Source organism: Lepus europaeus, chromosome 13, assembly GCF_033115175.1.
Source record: "Lepus europaeus isolate LE1 chromosome 13, mLepTim1.pri, whole genome shotgun sequence".
Classification (NCBI taxonomy): Eukaryota; Metazoa; Chordata; class Mammalia; order Lagomorpha; family Leporidae; genus Lepus; species Lepus europaeus.
Genome location: NC_084839.1, coordinates 44,291,442 through 44,309,130, shown reverse-complemented (window position 1 = coordinate 44,309,130; position 17,689 = coordinate 44,291,442). Strand labels below are relative to the sequence as shown.

Here is a 17,689-nt window from a genome sequence, read left to right as displayed (position 1 = left end):
TTTCGAGTCCCAGCTGCTCCACTTCTGATCTAGCTCCCTGCTAATGTGTCTGGGAAAGCAGCAGAAGATGCTCAAGTACTTGGGCCCCTCCCACCCACATGGAACACCTAGATGAAGCTCCTGGCTTCAACCTGGCCCAACCCTGGCTGTTGTAGCCATTTGAGGAGTGAAGCAGTGAATGGAAGATCTGTTTCTCCCTCTCTCTCTAATTCTGCCTTTCAAATAAATAAATAAATAAATCTTTTCCAAGGTGGATTAGCAGGGAGCTAGATCAGAAGTGGAGCAGCTGGGATTTGTTGAAACAGCATTCAAAAGGGATGCAGGTATTGCAGGCAGCTGCTTAACCTGCTGTACCACAATGCCCAGTGGTCATCTTTTAAATTGTTGAAAACTATACATAATGTAAAATTGGCCATTTTAACCATGTTTAAAGGATTTATTTATTTATTTGAAAGGCATAGTTACAGACTGAGAGAGAGAGGGAGAGACATCTTCCATCCACTGATTCACTCCACAAATGCTCACAATTACCAGGTCTGGGCAGGGCTGAAGCCATGGTCCAGGAGCTCCATCCTGGTCTCCTACATGGGTGCCAGGTGCTCAGGTCATCTTCAGCTGATTTCCTAGTTGTATTAGCAGGAAGCTGGGTGGGAGGTAGAGTAGCCAGGGCTCAAACTGTTGTCCAGATGTAAGATGCCAGCATCATAAGCAGTTGCTTAACACAGGCCCCACCACTGTAGCATTTATAAGTATATAGCTCAGTGGCATGTTGTGAGAAGATAACTATTATCCATCACCAGAAAGTTTCAGCTTCTTAAACTCTGGGTCCATTAAACAACAACCCTCCATGGTTGCCACACCCAAGCAATTGAGAATCACCATTCTATTTTCTATCTCTCTGAATTTAACTATTCTAGGTGCCTCATATAAGTGGAGTCATAGCAACAGAGAGACAGGGAAAGACAGAAGGACAGACCTTCCATCCACTGGTTTACTCCCGAAATGGCCATAACAGCCAGGTTTGGGTCAGGCTTAAGTCAGGAACCAGGAACTCAATCCCAGTCTCCCACATGAGTGGCAGGAACCCAAGCACTTGGGTCATTTTCCACTGCCTTCCTACCCACATTTGCAGGAAGCTGGATTGGAAATGGAGTACCCAGGACTCATCCCAGCACTCTGATATGAGATGTTGGCATCTCAAGTGGCAGTGTAACCTGCTATGCCACAGTGCCAAACCCTTGTACCTAATTTCACTTAGCACAGTGGTCTCAAGGCTTTTCTGTATTAGAGCATGTATCAGAATTTCATCCTATTTTTAAGGCTGAATAATATTCCATTGTGTGGATATATAACATTTTGTTTCTGCATTCATGCCTCAGAGGGCATTTGAGTTGTTTCCACCTTTTGTTTGTTGTGAATATGCTGCTATGAACATGAGTGTATACTCATCTGTGTGTCTCCGCTTTCACTTTGTTTTCGATATTCCCCAGAGTGGAGTTGCTGGGTCACATGGAGAACCTGTGTTTCATTTTTTGAGAAGCATTGCAGAGCACCATTTTACATTGCCCCTGTGTGTTCCGCTACTGCTCTTGGCTGATGGTAGTAAACCCTAACAGTCACCAGGGACATAAGTTTCCAGTTCAGACACTCACTCCTAACACACAAACAACAAAACCCACCACACCAAGATTGGAAATACTGCTCTTTATGTCCTTCTTCTGTTGCTGCTAAGGAAGAAAGCAGAAGGTCATTAAAGCAGGCAGGCAGAGAGGCCCTTCTCCCCCGGCAGGTGAGAAGATAGGGCTCCCCTCCCCTGAAAAGAGAACCATAACTGCTGACAAGATAGTTGTTTTTGAATTAAACTGCAGAGTTCTGTGTAGGCAATGTGTGTGATAACCACAAAAAAACAAACAGTGGAAGTTTCCTATCTGTCCTCCTTCTCCAGTCACACAATTTTTTCCTCAGAGCGGCCACCAGTATTACTTCCTTGTGAAACTTTCCAAGGGCATGCTGTGCATATGCAAGAATGTCCATGTGCATACAGACTCAAAAATACACACATGCAGTTTTTAAACTTCAAAAATAGCCTATAACGCACCCATTTTTTTTTTTTAAATTAACAGTGTGTTTTGGACATAGTGTTAGTATTAATATAAAGTTCCTTTTCATGGGCATATGAATATATTTAATCAGTCTTTTAATCACTGACAATTTGTTTACAGTCTTTTGCAATAATAAAAAGTGCTGCAGGGAAGACTTTGTACATGTGTCATTTCACATGTTATATTTGTGGGATACTTTTTTAGAATGCAGTAGTGTATGAAAGTGCTAATTTCCACATCCTAGCCAGCATAATGTGTTGCCAACTTTTGTCTTTGTCAGTCTGATAATGAAATATGGTATCTGGTTGCAGCTTTAATTTGCATTTCTCTTGTTAAGAGTTACCAAGAATAAAGAGGCTCTCTGGGCTGCTTTGAAGGGCAGATCAGAATTTATGCTTCTTTTGTCCCAAGGTGTGCTCCTGGCCATGGTGTAGAGTCTACCTCTGGGCTGTACCTTGCTCAGGAGGGGGCCACAATGCATGTCATAAGCCTATAAAGTAAAGGAGATGAGAAAGAGGAGAAGCGGGCTTTTCCAGGAGGAATCCAAATGTGACAAAAATGAAAAGAAGCAATCGAAGCAATGGTGCTATGGCAGGAATCTCAGGATGAAAAGTCTACAGTGGCCAGCTGGAGAGTGCTGAACCAACTCAAGCCTGAGAGTACAGTGAGAAATACCCAATATCATGGGCAAACAAGATGTGCCTGCATGTTGTATTCTCATATGAAGCCTTTCTGCCCCGTGGGCACAGGCACAAGAACCCTTTGCACAATGACATTTCTTATCAAAATTGTCTTGGGCTATAGTATAAAGGTGAGAGAGATGGCACAAGGGAAAGACTGGGCCAGCTAGTAAGAGAAGAAGGGATAGCATAAGTCCTTAAACAATGTTTTTAACCAATAATTATCTCCCTTTCTTTACAGAGCAATAAAAGCTCAAAAAATATTTAAAATTGGGAAGACCAAAAGAATAGGCAATTTTGCTGTGTGACATTACTGAAGTAATTAGTATCTATTATCAATGTAACTTTGTAAGAGAATGGACCTTTCCTTTCCTGAAAGATAGGAAGGATATAATTTTCAAATAAAATGATATATAAATAGCTGTATGAAAAAACTCATTCAGCTGCCCTCCTTTTATTTCCAGTGGGTGAAAATTTTATCAGACTAGTCCTTATCTGTGGATTGATGTCTGGAAAATAGTATTTAAGAGAGCTTTAGATCAGCATTTACAATGGTTTAAATATACTGTTAGTAATAGCTAACATTTATCGAGTACCTAGGATGATCCAGGTGCTATTTTAGATGAGGCAACTGGGGTGCAGAGCGGATCAGAGATGTGCCCAAGTACCAGGGAGAGGAGCCAAGCGTGGGCTAGGCAGTCTGCCTCCAGAGCTTCGAGTGTCATCCACTACATTATGCAGGCAGGCAGGGTAAGAGTCCTTCAAACAACAGTAGTGTACAAAAGAACAATATTGGTGATAATTTCTTAGGCTTTTTTCTTAAAATATTATACATACCCAGAAAGGTTTCAAAAATATAAATGCTATTATAATAAATAATCATAAGGTGAATGTATTAGTCTGCTTCAAGCTCCCATGTAAAATACCATAGAAAGGGTGTTATTTATTCATCTCTGACAATTCTGGCAGTTGGGAAGTCCAAGATCAAGGCGCTGGCCAATTGAGTTTCTGGTGAGGGCTCTCTTTCTGGTTTATCCATAGTATGTCACCTTCTCATTATGTCTTTACATGGTGGAGACAGAAATTTCTTCCTCTTCTTCTAAGGCCATAGTCCTGTCAGATTAGGGTCCCACCCTCATGATCTCATTTAACTTCAATAACCCCATGAATTCTCTAATATTGTCACATTGGAAATTACTGCTTCAACATATGAATATAGAGGAGGACAAACATCCAGGTAATCTGAGTTAGGTCATGGGGACTGCCAGGCACAGTTGACTGTCCTAACACCAGCCCTTTATGTGTGCCTCCTCAGTCACTTCTTTCTCCCCTAAAACCTCTCTATGGTGAAGTAACCACAACCCTAAATTTTATGGTTAGTAATTCCTTGCTTTAAAGAAAAATGGTTCTCATACAATGAGATATTATTCAGCCTTAAAAAGGAAGGAAATTTGGACACATGCTATGACACAGATGAACCTCAAGGATGTATGCCATGTACTATAAGCTATGGGGCAGGTGTTGTGGCGCAGCGGGTTAAGCTACCACTTGTGACACCAGCATCCCTTATGAATGCTGGTTCAACTCCCAGCTGCTCCATTTTCTGGTCCAGCTCCTTGCTAATGTGCCTAGGAAAGCAGTGGTAGATGGCCCAAGTTCTTGGATCCCTACTACCCATGTGGGAGACCTGGATGGAGTTCCTGGCTCCTGGCTTTGCCCTGGCTATTGTTGCCATTTTGGTGGTGAACCAGTGGATGTAAGACTGTTTTGTTTTCTCTGTCTTTCCCCATCCCCCTCTCTCTCTTCTGTAACTCTGCCTTTCAAGTAAGTAAATAAATCTTTAAATATATACATATATATACCAGTCACAAAAGGACAAATGCTATATGATTCCGTGTGTTTGAGATACCAGAGTAGTCACATTCATAGAGACAGAAAGTAGAGTGGTAATTTCTAGGGGCTGTGGTATGGAAATGGGGAATTTTGTTCATGGGTATAAGTTTTAGTTTTGTAGAATGGAAAGAGTTCTAGACATTGGCTCTGCAACATATTGTAGGATTTTTCTACTACCCTCATAGGTCTGTAGTTGGAGCAGATCCCTGTTACAAGACAGATTAACAATGAAAAACAAACTAAATTTGTTCTGTATATTTCACATATGCATGGAAGACACCCAGAGAATGAGTAGTTACCAGGGAAGAAGCTTTGTTTTTTGTTGTTTTTTTAAAGAAAATTTTTATTTAATGAATACAAATTTCATAGGTACAGCTTTAGAAATATGAGTGTTTCTTCCCCCCTTACCCACCCTCCCACCCCTACTCCCGTCCTACCTCTTACTCCCTCTCCAATCCCATTTTTCATTAAGATTTATTTTTAATTAACATTATATATAGAAGACCAACTCTATACTAAGTAGATTCCAGCGATTTGCACTCATACTGACACACAAAGTATAAAGTACTATCTGAAAAAATGTTTTATAGTGAATTCTCATAGTACAACTCATTAAGGACAGAGGTCCTACGTGGGGAGTAAGTGCATAGTGACTCCTGTTGTTGATTTACAATTGACACTCTTATTTATGTCGTCAGTGATCACCTGAGGCTCTTGACATGAGCTGCCAAGGCTATGGAAACCTCTTGAGTCCACAAACTCTATCACATTTAGACAGGGCCATAAGCAAAGTGGAAGTTCTCTCCTCCCTTCAGAGAAAAGTACATCTTTCTTTGATGGCCCCTTCTTTCCACTGGGGTCTCACTCACAGAGATCCTTCATATAGACATATAGATTTTTTTTTTTTTTTGCCAGTGTCTTGGCTTTCCACACCTGAACTGCTCTCATAGGCTTTTCAGCCAGATCAGGATGCCTTAAGGGCTGATTCTGAGGTTAGTGTGCTGTTTAAGGCATTTGTCATTCTATGAGTCTGCTGTGTGGACTGCTTCCCATGTTGGAACATTCTCTCCTTTTTAATTCTATCTATTGTTATTACCAGACACTTATTTATGTGATCCCTTTGACATTTAATCCTATCTGTATGATCAATTATACACCTAATATGATCACTTTAATACATAAGATGGCTTTATTACCACCCAATTTAATGGTATTTGGAGTCCCATGACAAGTTTTTAGCTTTACCCTTAGGGGTAAGTCTATGGGAATGTGTGTCAAACTGTATATCTCCTCAGGGAGGAAGCTTTGAATTCTAGCTTGTATAGCATCTTCATCAAAGAGAAACCTTTATTAAAGAAGTGACAAGGAAAAGGACTTTGAGTCTCTGGACAGCAACTTGGAGGAAAGGCAAATAGATGGCAGACAAGATTGGTTAGTAAAGCTTATGAATGTAAATTGCTCTGGTATCAGCCCCAGGCCAAAAAGGGTCTCAAGGTGTCTTTAGTGGTTACCTTTTATTCTTCCTGCAGAAGAAGGCCAGGATACCTTTTGTCTATATGTGTCTGGCTTTTCAGGCAAACAGAGGGAGGATGAGAACATTCCTATATCTGCTTCTTCTTAATTGTCTTGAGCTCAACAATTCTTCATATTTGGAGGCAGCATATCCTGATCTCCCACAATGTGAGTGTATGTAACACTCCTGAACTATGTATTTCAAAGTGGTTATGTGAATGTTACCAGAATTAAAATTTTTTTGTAAGATTTTATTAATTTATTTGAGAGGCAGAGTCACAGACAGAGATGGAGAAACAGAGAGAAGGGGCTTCCATCCACTGGTTCACTCACCAAATGGCCACAATGGCCAGAGCTGAGCCCATCCAGAGCCAGGAACTTCTTCCAGGTTGCCCACATGGGTGCAGAAGTCCAAGCATTTGGACCATTTTCTTCTGCTTTCCCAGGCCATAAGCAGAGAGCTGAATTGGAAGAGGAGCAGCCGGGACATGAACCGGCACCATGTGGGATGCCAGTGCCACAGGTGGAGGCTTAACCTACTAAGCCATAGTGCCAGCCCTCAGAATTAAAAATTTTTAAATGGTTGAAACACAAACACACAAAAAAATTTCTATAGGCCCCACTAATTTCTATGGAAGTTAGGACTGTAGGTTTGAACAATAATTACAATTATAACATTGTACTTATATCAAGCATTTACTTAGGCACAATATCATAGTCAACTTTTTTTTTTTTTTAAATAAAGGCTTGCTTATTTCTTTATTTGAAATTCAGAATTACAGAGAGGGAGAGGCAGAGGCACAGAGAGAAAAAGAGAAGTCTTCCATCCTCTGCTTCACTCCCCAGATGGCCACAATAACCAGGGCTGGGCCAGGCCAAAGCCAGGAGCCAAGAGCTTCATCCAGGTCTCCCACATGGGTGCTTCTGCTGCTTTTGCAGGCACACCAGCAGGGAGCTGGATCAGATGTGGAATAGCTAGGACCTGAACCAGCAACTATATGGGATGCCAATGCTGTAGGCAGCAGCTTTACATGCTACACCACAGCTCCAGCCCCCAGAGTCAACCTTAAAACAACTAACTGGGGTTGGCATTATGACAAAGAAGACACTTGAGATGCCCACATCTCATATTGGAGAGCTGGTTCCAGTCCCTGCTCCACTTTCAGTCTACTTCCTGGGACTGCGTCTTAGGAGGCAGTGAATGATGGCCCAGGAATTGGGTCCCTGGCATCCATGTGAGAGACCCAAACAGAGTTCCAGGCTCCTGGCTTTAGCCTGGCCCACCCCTAACTGTTGTAGGCGTCTAGGGAGTGAATCAGCAAAGGGAAAGATCTCTCTCCTGTCTCTCTCTCTCTCTCTCTCTCTCTCTCACTCTGCCTTTCAAGTGGATGAAAATAAATAAATAAATAAGCATTTAAAAAATCTCTGACAAAGGCATTATCATCCCCACTTTATAGATTAGAGTAACTCCAGGTGTGCTAGGGCCTCCAAGCATTCTCTCTGCACATTCATGTGAGGCGTTAGACCAGCTAATAAGCAGTGAGGTCAGGGTCCTGTTGGAATGAGAAAAGTGGCAGAATCCCTTTAAGAGTGGACAAAGTGCTTCCTTATTCCCAGAGGCTGCCTTTAGCAATACTAAATACTAGGCTAGACAGCATTACCAATTCCAGCCCTCTGAAGGGTTTTTCCCTGCCTCCTGATTGATTATTATTCTAGCCCTCTGATTGGTTGCTAGCTTTTATTCTGCTTCTCTCCTGATTGGTTAAATCTAGAGCTAACCAGAGAGAGAGAGAGCCACTTTATGCAAAAAAGAGCCAATACTCACAGGCTTCCCTGGCATTTGCTCCCTTGCAGCCTCCCTCTTATTGCTGTGGCAGGAGGTTTCTCACTTCGATAAATCTGCTTTGCTCACTGTCTCTGTCTGCATGGAAATTCTTCTTCAATGTGAGACTAGAGCTGAGATCACTTTCTTCATCCCCTAACATTCAGACTTGCCTGTTTCTGTGCCAGAGGGGAGCAGAGGAGAGAGGACAAGATTAGCAATTGGGAGACTGTGACTTTGGGCATGTCCCCTAATTCAGTGAGCCCCTCTGGATTGGGAGTATTTTCACTATGCTGTGAAACACCCATTCCCACCCCCTAAAAGCACTGCAAAGTGTAGGACTGGAAAGGTGAGGTGAACAGGGCTCAAAGACTCTATCCTTTGTCTCCAAACAAAAGCAATTTGCACTTGCCTGTTTTACATTTTGGACTGTCACCCTGAAGAATGAATTCTGCTAAAAAGTAGATTTGAGAAATCCATGGATTAGATGATATCTAAGGGTCCTCTGAATTCAAACTTTATATTTCAAACCAGTCTTTTGCATTGTATTCTGCAACTTTGTGGGTGGGTAAGATCAGTCACATAATTTTGTTCTTATGTAAGACAATAAAAATGTACCATTAAAGAAAATAGAATATGAAACTTCTTCCCTTTTTCTTTCTTTCTTTCATATTTACTGCTTCATGTCATTCTATATATAGAGAAAAAAACATTTTTAAAGGTTATTTATTTGAAAGGCAGAGTGACAGAGAGAGGAGGAGAGAGATAGAGAATCTTCTATCCATTAATTCACTCTCCAAATGCCTGCAGTAACCAGGGCTGGGCCAGGCCAAAGCAAGCTTCCAGGAAATCCCCCCTAGTTTCTCACAAGGTAGCTGGGACCCAAGTATTTGTGCTCTTATCTGCTGCAAATTAGTAAGAAGCTGGGTCAGAAGCAGAAGAGCTGGGACTTGAAAAGATCCTCCAATATAGTATGTGGTAATTCCGAGCAGTGGCTTAACTTGCTATACCACAACACCTGCCTCTAATATTTTAAATTATTAACTTAAAATCTACCCTTGGGGCCAGCGTTGTGGCATAGGGGGTTAAGGTGCCACCTGCAGTGCCAGCATCCCATATGGGCACCAGTTCGAGACCCGGCTGCTCCACTTCAGATCCAGCTCTCTGTGATGGCCTGGGAAAGCAGTAGAAAATGGCCCAAGTCCTTGGGTCCCTGCACCCATGTGGGAGACCTGGAAGAATCTCCTAGCTCCTGGCTTTGGTTTGGCACAGCTCCAGCCATTGCAGTCATCTGGGGAGTGAACCAACAAATGGAAGACCTCTCTCTCTCTCTGTCTGTCTGTCTCTCCTTCTCTCTCTGTATAACTCTGACTTTCAAATAAATAAATAAATAAAAAACAAACAAAAAAATCTACCATTGATGATCTTTATATTGTGTGATACTAGTTGCAAATATAAGGACATTTAACTCATATCACTAAAATTATACAATTTGTATTTCATAGTTTATACATGCACATGTCTTTTGTTCTTACCAGAACAGTAGAAACTGCACAAAACTAACATGTGTTTTTATCACATCTTGACATTCTACCAATAACCTCCACCTTCAGCTTACTGATGGTATAAATAAGAAAGGACTGGAAGGAAGAACTATAGATTGCCTTATCATTTCCTTTCTTTCTGTGTCATCATTTTCAATATACATTGGTAGCTAATATAGTGAACTAACAATGCAAGTTATAAAGGATCTGATAGGATTCCTAGGTTATTGGTGTTTCTTAGACTACCTTCCTTCTTTCTTGGTTCTCCAATTGTGGGGTCCTTCTGAGAACAACCTGAGTTTGGTCCTTTTGGTATGAACACAGGCAATCAGTTACTTTATCTAAAAAATTGGGTTTCCTCTTTTATTTGAAAAGCAGAGAGAGAGAGAGAGAGAGAGAGAGCTCCCATCTGCTAGTTCATTTCCCAAATGCCTGCAACACCTGGAGCTGGACCAGGTGAATGCCAGGAGCCAGAAACTCAGTACAGGTTTCTCACATAGGTAGCAAGGACCCAAAGACCCAAGCTGGAATCAGGAGCAGAGGCAGAAATCAACTCCAGAGACTTGGGCATGGGATACAGGTATCTCAAATGGTGTCTTAACCATTCTACCAAATACCTAGGACCCCTGCTTTCCTCTTTGAATGTATCAGTGTTTCAAAAAGAAGGAAGGCTTCATCCTGGAACAGTGGGTTAAGCTACCCCCTACAACGCTGGCATCCCATATGAGAGCCGCTTCAAATCCCAGATGCTCCACTTCCAATCCAGCTGCCTGCTGATATGCCTAGGAAAACAGCGGAAGATGACCCAGGTACTTGGGTCCCTGCCATCCATGTGGAAAACCCAGATGGCTTCAGCCTGGCCCAGCCCTGACCATTGCTGCCATTAAGCAGCAGAAGATGGCCTAGGTACTAAGCCTCTGCCACTCATGTAAGAACCCTAAATGGAGTTCTAGGCTCCTGGATTCAGCCAGGTCCAGGCCTGGTGGTTGCAGCCATTTGGAGAATGAACCAGCAGATAGAAGATCCCTCTCTCCCTGACTCTGACTCTCTCTCTTTCTGTAACTTGGCCTTTCAAATAGATCTTTTTTAAAAAAAAAAAAAAAAGTAGAAAGACTTATAAAAATTGAAATTATAGTAGACATTACTACTGTTCACTAATATTCAGTTATCTTCTAACTTCCAGGCTTAGCCCATCTTGAAGAATGTCTGACTTTGGACACAATAAAATGTGAGTAAAGTGACATATGTTTGTTTTAGGAAGATGCATTTTAGAGCTATTGTATAATTATTTATCTCCCTTTCCCTCACCACAATAACCAACAATATCCCAATGGTGTGGTTTCTGTCAGACTGGGTCCTTGAGTGAGACCAACATGAAACACTGAAAATGTAGTAAGAGCAATAGATAATCTTTTTTGATGTATGTGTTGTGTCACATCAAATTAAGCTACAGCTTGGGACATCTTTATCAAATAAAGATGGAGTGCATGTTTGAGTGTGTCTCCATTTCCAATCCACCTCACTGCTAATGCATCTAGGAAGCATCTCTAACATTCTGCCTTTCAAATAAATAAATCTTTTTAAAAAGAGTAATGATACTGTATTAATGTAGGCAATTGCATATATCCCTCAGATCTTTACAACAAAGGGTTATTTCATTTTTAAGAAAAGATTTATTTAATTAAAGGGGCAGAGTGACAGAAAAGGAAAGAGATAGAGAGAGCTCTTCCATCTACTGGTTCGCAGTCCCAAAATGGCTGCAACAACCAGGGCTGAGGCAGGCTGAAGATAGGAGCCAGGTGAGTGGCAGGGACTCAAGTACTTGAGCCATCACCTGCTGTTTCCCAGGGGCATTAGCAGGGAGCTGGATTAGAAGTGGACTGACTGGCATTCCAATATGAGATGAGGATGTCCCAAGCGGCAGTTAAACACACTACACCACAGCTTCCACCCCTCACAGCATTTTTTTAAAAGATGACTCAGTTTTTCTTAAAATAGTATATGCACCTTTGATAAATTTGTGGGTGTTTATTGAGTGTTGAATCATCATTAATTTTCATATGTATGTTATTTGAAGGGTAAAGCACAAATGCTATAGCTTAAACATAATTTCCCATTGTACTCAGGGATTTCCGCTGATAGTCTGGGGTTGCTGTAATAATCCCAGACTCCAGCATTATGCTATTGGGCAAGAAGGCCTTTGTCTTTTAGCAAACTTGATGAGTAAAGAGAATAATGATTCCACTGAATCTTTTACTTTGCCTCACCTCCAGTAGTGAAGTGATCAGGAGAAGTTTGGTATTACAAAGACATACACACACAAACACACACAGACCTGAACAATGGGGATCTGAATAACCCTACCACAGATGTCCAGTCCATATCAGACTCCTAGTGGCTCTCCAAGAAGAAAAGAAAGTGGAAAACTTGTTTTCAAAGCAACCATAAAATCTGGCTTCAGAGATATGTGATAGATTCTTTTGTATTCAGAACTTGTGTTCCGAGAAGAGGAAAAGCCAATAAATGCAAAGGTCTGATCAGCAAATTAGCAATTCTCATGTTTGGTCTTGATATTTGATGTCAGATAACTTTCAGCGAACCAAGTCTCCAGTTTCTTTCTTAGAGCAAATATAAAATCTGCTCTCTATAGACTTTAACAGATGGAAAAGAAATATGCTGAATTATGTAAAGTACTAACTCTGAGATCTAGCTATTCAAGGGCTCATAGAATTTCAAGTAAACTCCAGAATTTTTTGCAGTAATTGGGTATTGGCATTTCCAGACAGAATCTTTTCTGGCTCAGCCAACTTTGGATGGAGTTCCACTGTAGGCAGAACCTTGTCATTTTGCCACAAGTTTGGGATATCTGGGTCACCACAGTATCTGAGGAGGTGAGTCCAGCCTACTCTCCTGCAGCCATACCTCAAAGTTGTCTTGCTGTTCTCCATCAGCTACATATGGAGTGTATCCCAGAGATATAAACGTTCCTTCATTTTGAAAAAAAAAAAATCCTGTAAAGAAAGATAAAATTTATTCTTAATGTTGTTAAGGAAAAAGTAAAAAAATCTGAGAAAGTAATTGTTCTTAGCCAGAAAATAATTTTGGAATAGAGTTCATTGTCAAATTCTCCTTTGCTTGAGTTTGATGATGTGACAAGTCTCTGATATATTTACTAAAGAAATTTTTTAAAGGTTCATTTATTTGAAAGACAGAGTTACACACACAGAGAAAGAGGGAGGAATAGATCTTCCATCCATTGGTTCACTCTCCAGATGGCTGCAACAGCCAGAGCTGGTCCAGGCTGAAGCCAGGGATCCATCCTGGGATCGTATGTTAATGGTAGGGACCAACACACTTGGATCATCTTCCACTGCTTTCCTGGTACATTTCCCAGGGAGCTGGATCAGAAGTGGACCAGCAGGGCTCAAACCTGAATTCATATGGGATGCCAATGTCACAGATGGCAATGTAACCCACTGTACCACTAAAGAATTTTTTAAGAGGAGAGAGAGAGAGACAGAGACAGAGATGAAATTGTTTTAGCAAATTTCACGCCCCAGGACACAACTACTCTTCAAGTGAGAAATAAAACTTAAGTGACTTATAAAAAGCCTTTAGTAGTTGAGGAAATACATTGCAAATAATTTCCTTATCTAGAAATGGAACTTAGGAAGTTTGTAAAGACACATCCATGAAGCAATAGATAGGGTGATCTCTGTTGCCACTACAAAAGCATCAGAAGTAAAAGGTGATTAAACAATCTGCATAACATGATTCTATTAGGGAGATGGCTCTGGTTGACTTTATCTCAAGTTGAAGAAATTTATACAACACTCACACAAAAAACAAACAAACAAATAAACAAAAACAGTGTTAAACACACAGGTAATCAGACAGTCACTTTGAGAAATACATTTAGTGTTGCCTTATGCCAGGAAATACAGTTGCATAGAGACAAAGGATAGTGTCAGTCATGTTGTTCTGTTTTAAAATTTTATTTATTTATTTGAAAGACACAGGAAGAATTTGACAGAGATCTCCTATCCACTGGTTCACTCCCCAGATGCGGCCAACAGCCAGAGCTGAGCCAGACTAAAGGCAGGAGCCAGAAACTCAATCTGGATCTCTCACATAGATGGCAGGACCCCATCTCCTTAAGCCATCACCTGCTGCCTCCCAGAGTGTTCATTAGCAGGAAACTGGAATTGGAGATGAGACTCGAACCCAGGCATTCTGATATGTGATGTGGGGTTCCCAAGCAGTGTCTTAACAATTGCACCAACTCCTAGCCCCCCATATTATCCTTTAAGGAAGCACTTAAAACTTTAATAATACCTTAGTGGGTAAAGCCACTGCCTACAGTGCCAGCATCCTGTGTGGGCACTGGTTTGAGTCCTGGCTGCTCCATCTTTGATCCAGCTCTCTTCTATGGCCTGAGAAAGCAGTAGAAGATGGCCCAAGTCCTTGGGCCCCTGCACTGGCATGGGAGACTCAGAAGAAGCTCCAGGCTGCTGGCTTTAGATCAACCCAGCTCCTGTCGTTGCAGCCATTTGGGGAGTAAACCAGCGGATGAAAGATCTCTCTCTCTCTCTCTCTCTCTCTCTCTTTCTGCCTCTGCCTATCTGTAACTCTGCCTTTCAAATAAATAAATACATATATAATATATATATAATATAAATATATAATATATAATAAATATATAATTATATATATAAAAGAATGTATTCTGAGATGGGTTCTTGGCTTTCTCCTTTCATGTCTTATCCCAGTTCTTACATATCTTCCAACTCTCATGCTGGGTAATCACCTAGATCAGGAGGTTCCTGCTGACCTGTGACTTGTTATTCTCTATTCAGAGCATTTTTTTTTCTTTTTTTAAAGAATAAAGTGGCCTTTTAAAAAGGTTCTAAAGGTAGAGAGACTGAGACAGATACAGAGATAGATCTTCCATCAGTTGGTTTACTCTCTTAATGTCCACAATGGCAATGGTTGGGCCAGACTGAAGCCAGGAGCCCAGAACTCAATTCAAGTCTCCCACATTTATGACAGGGGCTCAAGCCCTTGAGTCATTGTCTGCTACCTCCCGACAGGCTCTAGCAGGACTGCTGGATCAGAAGCTGAAGTGCCTGGATATAAACCAGTACTCTGCTATGGGATGCAGGCTTAACCTGCTGCACCAAAACCCCTACCCTATTCAGGGTACTTTCAACAGCAATAACTAGTGTGTCAGTATAGAGTGGGTTTTGCAGTTGAAGGCCATGCTTATAGTTCATGTTACTTCAGTGATTACATAAGGTAGGTTAGGTTGTTATCTTGAGGTAGTATTTAGAAATTTGAATATTTACATAAAATTCTTTTTTTAACTTTTATTTAATAAATATAAATTTCCAAAGTACAGCTTATGGATTACAATGGCTTTTTCCCCCCATAACTCCCCTTCCACCCGCAACCCTCCCATCTCCCGCTCCCTCTCCCATTCCATTCACATCAAGATTCATTTTCAATTATCTTTATATACAGAAGATCAATTTAGTATATATTAAGTGAAGATTTCAACAATTTGCACCCACACAAAAACATAAAGTGTAAAATACTGTTTGAGTACTAGTTATAGCATTAATTCACATTGAACAACATATTAAGGACAGAGATCCTACATGAGGAGTAAGTGCACAGTGACTCCTGTTGTTGACTTAACAATTTGACACTCTTGTTTATGGTGTCAGTAATCTCCCAAGGCTCTTGTCATGAGTTGCCAAGGCTATGGAAGCCTTTTGAGTTTGCCGACTCCAATCTTATTTAGACAAGGTCATAGCCAAAGTAGAATTTCTCTCCTCCCTTCAGAGAAAGGTACCTCCTTCTTTGATGGCCTGTTCTTTCCACTGGGATCTCACTCACAGAGATCTTTCATTTAGGTCTTTTTTTTTTTTTTACATCAAATTCTTGAGTGTAGGCATCCTGATGTATATCAAGTATCTATGTTTTCTGTTTTTGCGCTTAATCACCTACTCATTGTTGCTTTGCTACATTTGCATATTTTAAAAAACATTATTTTTCACATTAAGTAATGTGTAAAACAAAAAGATTTACCCAGAGGCAAGGTGAGAACAGAGTCAATATGAATCACCTGTAACCCGAACTCTGCTGCAGTGTGCCCTACATCTTAAGTCAGAATAGGAGAGGCCTTGCAGTAAGTCAGTTCTTGAGAGCTCTCATAAAGAAATCACATACATGATTGAAATTGGCTTTAAAAAAAGACAGTCAAAAGTAGAAAATACCTAAAAATATAATAAAGATTTGCCCAAAAGTCAAAAGAGCTGTAGTTCAGTCACTGATGTTAATATTTCTACAGTAAAGATGTCCCTTTCCAGCAAACTGGGTAACCTGACCAACCCCCAGGCAAAAACAAATAAGTAAAACATGATAAAATTTAAATCCTTCTCTTTAAATGCATTAGTAATCTAGCAAGAAGATAATAAATACTCAGGCCATGAACTAAGTGAAGCTGACGGGGGTAGTTAATATCATATCTAGTGAATTTGGACTCATTATAGAGGTGAACTGTCAATAAATCTATTCTCCCCTCCTGAGACCCCAGGAGATCACAGGGAGAATTCTCTACTAAATAGAAAAGGAAAACAAAATCTTACCTGAGAATTTGTGTTTTTTAAAATTCTTAATTGTTTGTTTTCATTTTATTTGAAAGGCAGACAGAGACAGAGATCTTCTGTTGGTTTGCTCCCCAAATGCCTGCAATAGCCAGGGCTGGGCCAGGCCAAAGTAGGGAGCCTGAAGGTCCATCCAGGTTTCCCATGTTAGTGACAAGGACCCAAGTACTTGAACTATCAACCACTGCCTCCCAGGGTGCACATTAGTAGAAAGCTGGAATCAAAAGCAGAATGGATGAGGCCCTCAGCACATCCAAACAGATAGACACTAGACCCATGCTTTTGAGCCTCCAGAGCTGTGAGCTTAAAACAGCTCTTTTGTTTATAAAGTACTCAACTTCAAGTATTTTGTTATAGCAACACAAAATGGACTAAGACACTCCCTGTAGGAGGAATATATGCTTCCATATCATTGACTGTGGCTTAAACACTGGCATTTGCCACACCTGGAAAGATTACAGAAGTCATTGCGTAGCAGGATCTTGTTCTCTCCTCTGCCACAAGAATGACATGTTCCATAAATGGGCTGTTTTTTCAGTCTCATGTGGATCCTGGAATAAGAACACACCTAGTATAGATTGGAAACAGCAAAATTTCAGTTGTGGGCACTGGTATAAACCTGAAATAATGTGTGTTGGTGCAAATCACTAACAATTTTGTGGGGAAAGTTACTTCTTACTGCAGCAAAGCTGCCTAATAAAGATGTCTACACAAAAATTAACTCCAGTTGCTGAACTCCGCGGCTCCGAGAGCCGGCTCTGTCCCAATCCCTGCTGCCGCCATGAAGTGGATGTTCAAGGAGGACCACTTGCTGGAACACAGATGCGTGGAATCCGCGAAGATCTGAGCAAACTATCTCGAGATCCGGTGATTGTGGAAAAAGTCTCAGGCTCTCAGATTGTTGACACTGACAACGGAAGTACTTGGGTCCATCTGACATTACTGTGGCTCAGGTCATGTGGATCATCAGGAAAAGGATCCAGCTTCCTTCTGAAAAGGCAGTCTTCCTGTTTGTGGACAGGACAGTCCCACAGTCCAGCCTAACCATAGGACAGTGTTACGAGAAGGAAGAAGATGAAGATGGATTTTTGTATGTGGCCTATAGTGGAGAGAACACTTTTGGCTTCTGAGGGCCAGTGCTGGGCTAGGTGCACCATTCCTGCTTGTGTATCTTAAATAGCTGGCCATTTGCAGTTAAACCAGAACCTTTTCACACAGACCTGTTAGTGCATTTGTAACTGGATTTATTTTTTAATATATTGGAAGGTTTTGTTTCCTTAGATTACTAAGTTATCATAAAGAGTTTTTATTCTGAGTTTTTCTTTTTGTGCACTGTCCTCATGGCTATCCTGTCCAAGGAACTTGTTCCTCTGGGAATCATATTTAATGAGGATATTTATGTAGATGCTATATTAAAGTGCAAGGGAGGGAGATGATGCATTTACTCTGGATTATGTTTGAAGCATCC

The 17,689-nt window shown here is 41.0% G+C and overlaps 1 pseudogene; it reads left to right on the top strand.

Moving 5' to 3' along the window:
• The first annotated feature begins 17,002 nt into the window (after positions 1-17,002).
• Positions 17,003-17,351, top strand: LOC133773063 (gamma-aminobutyric acid receptor-associated protein-like 2; annotated as a pseudogene).
• Positions 17,352-17,689: the final 338 nt, after the last annotated feature.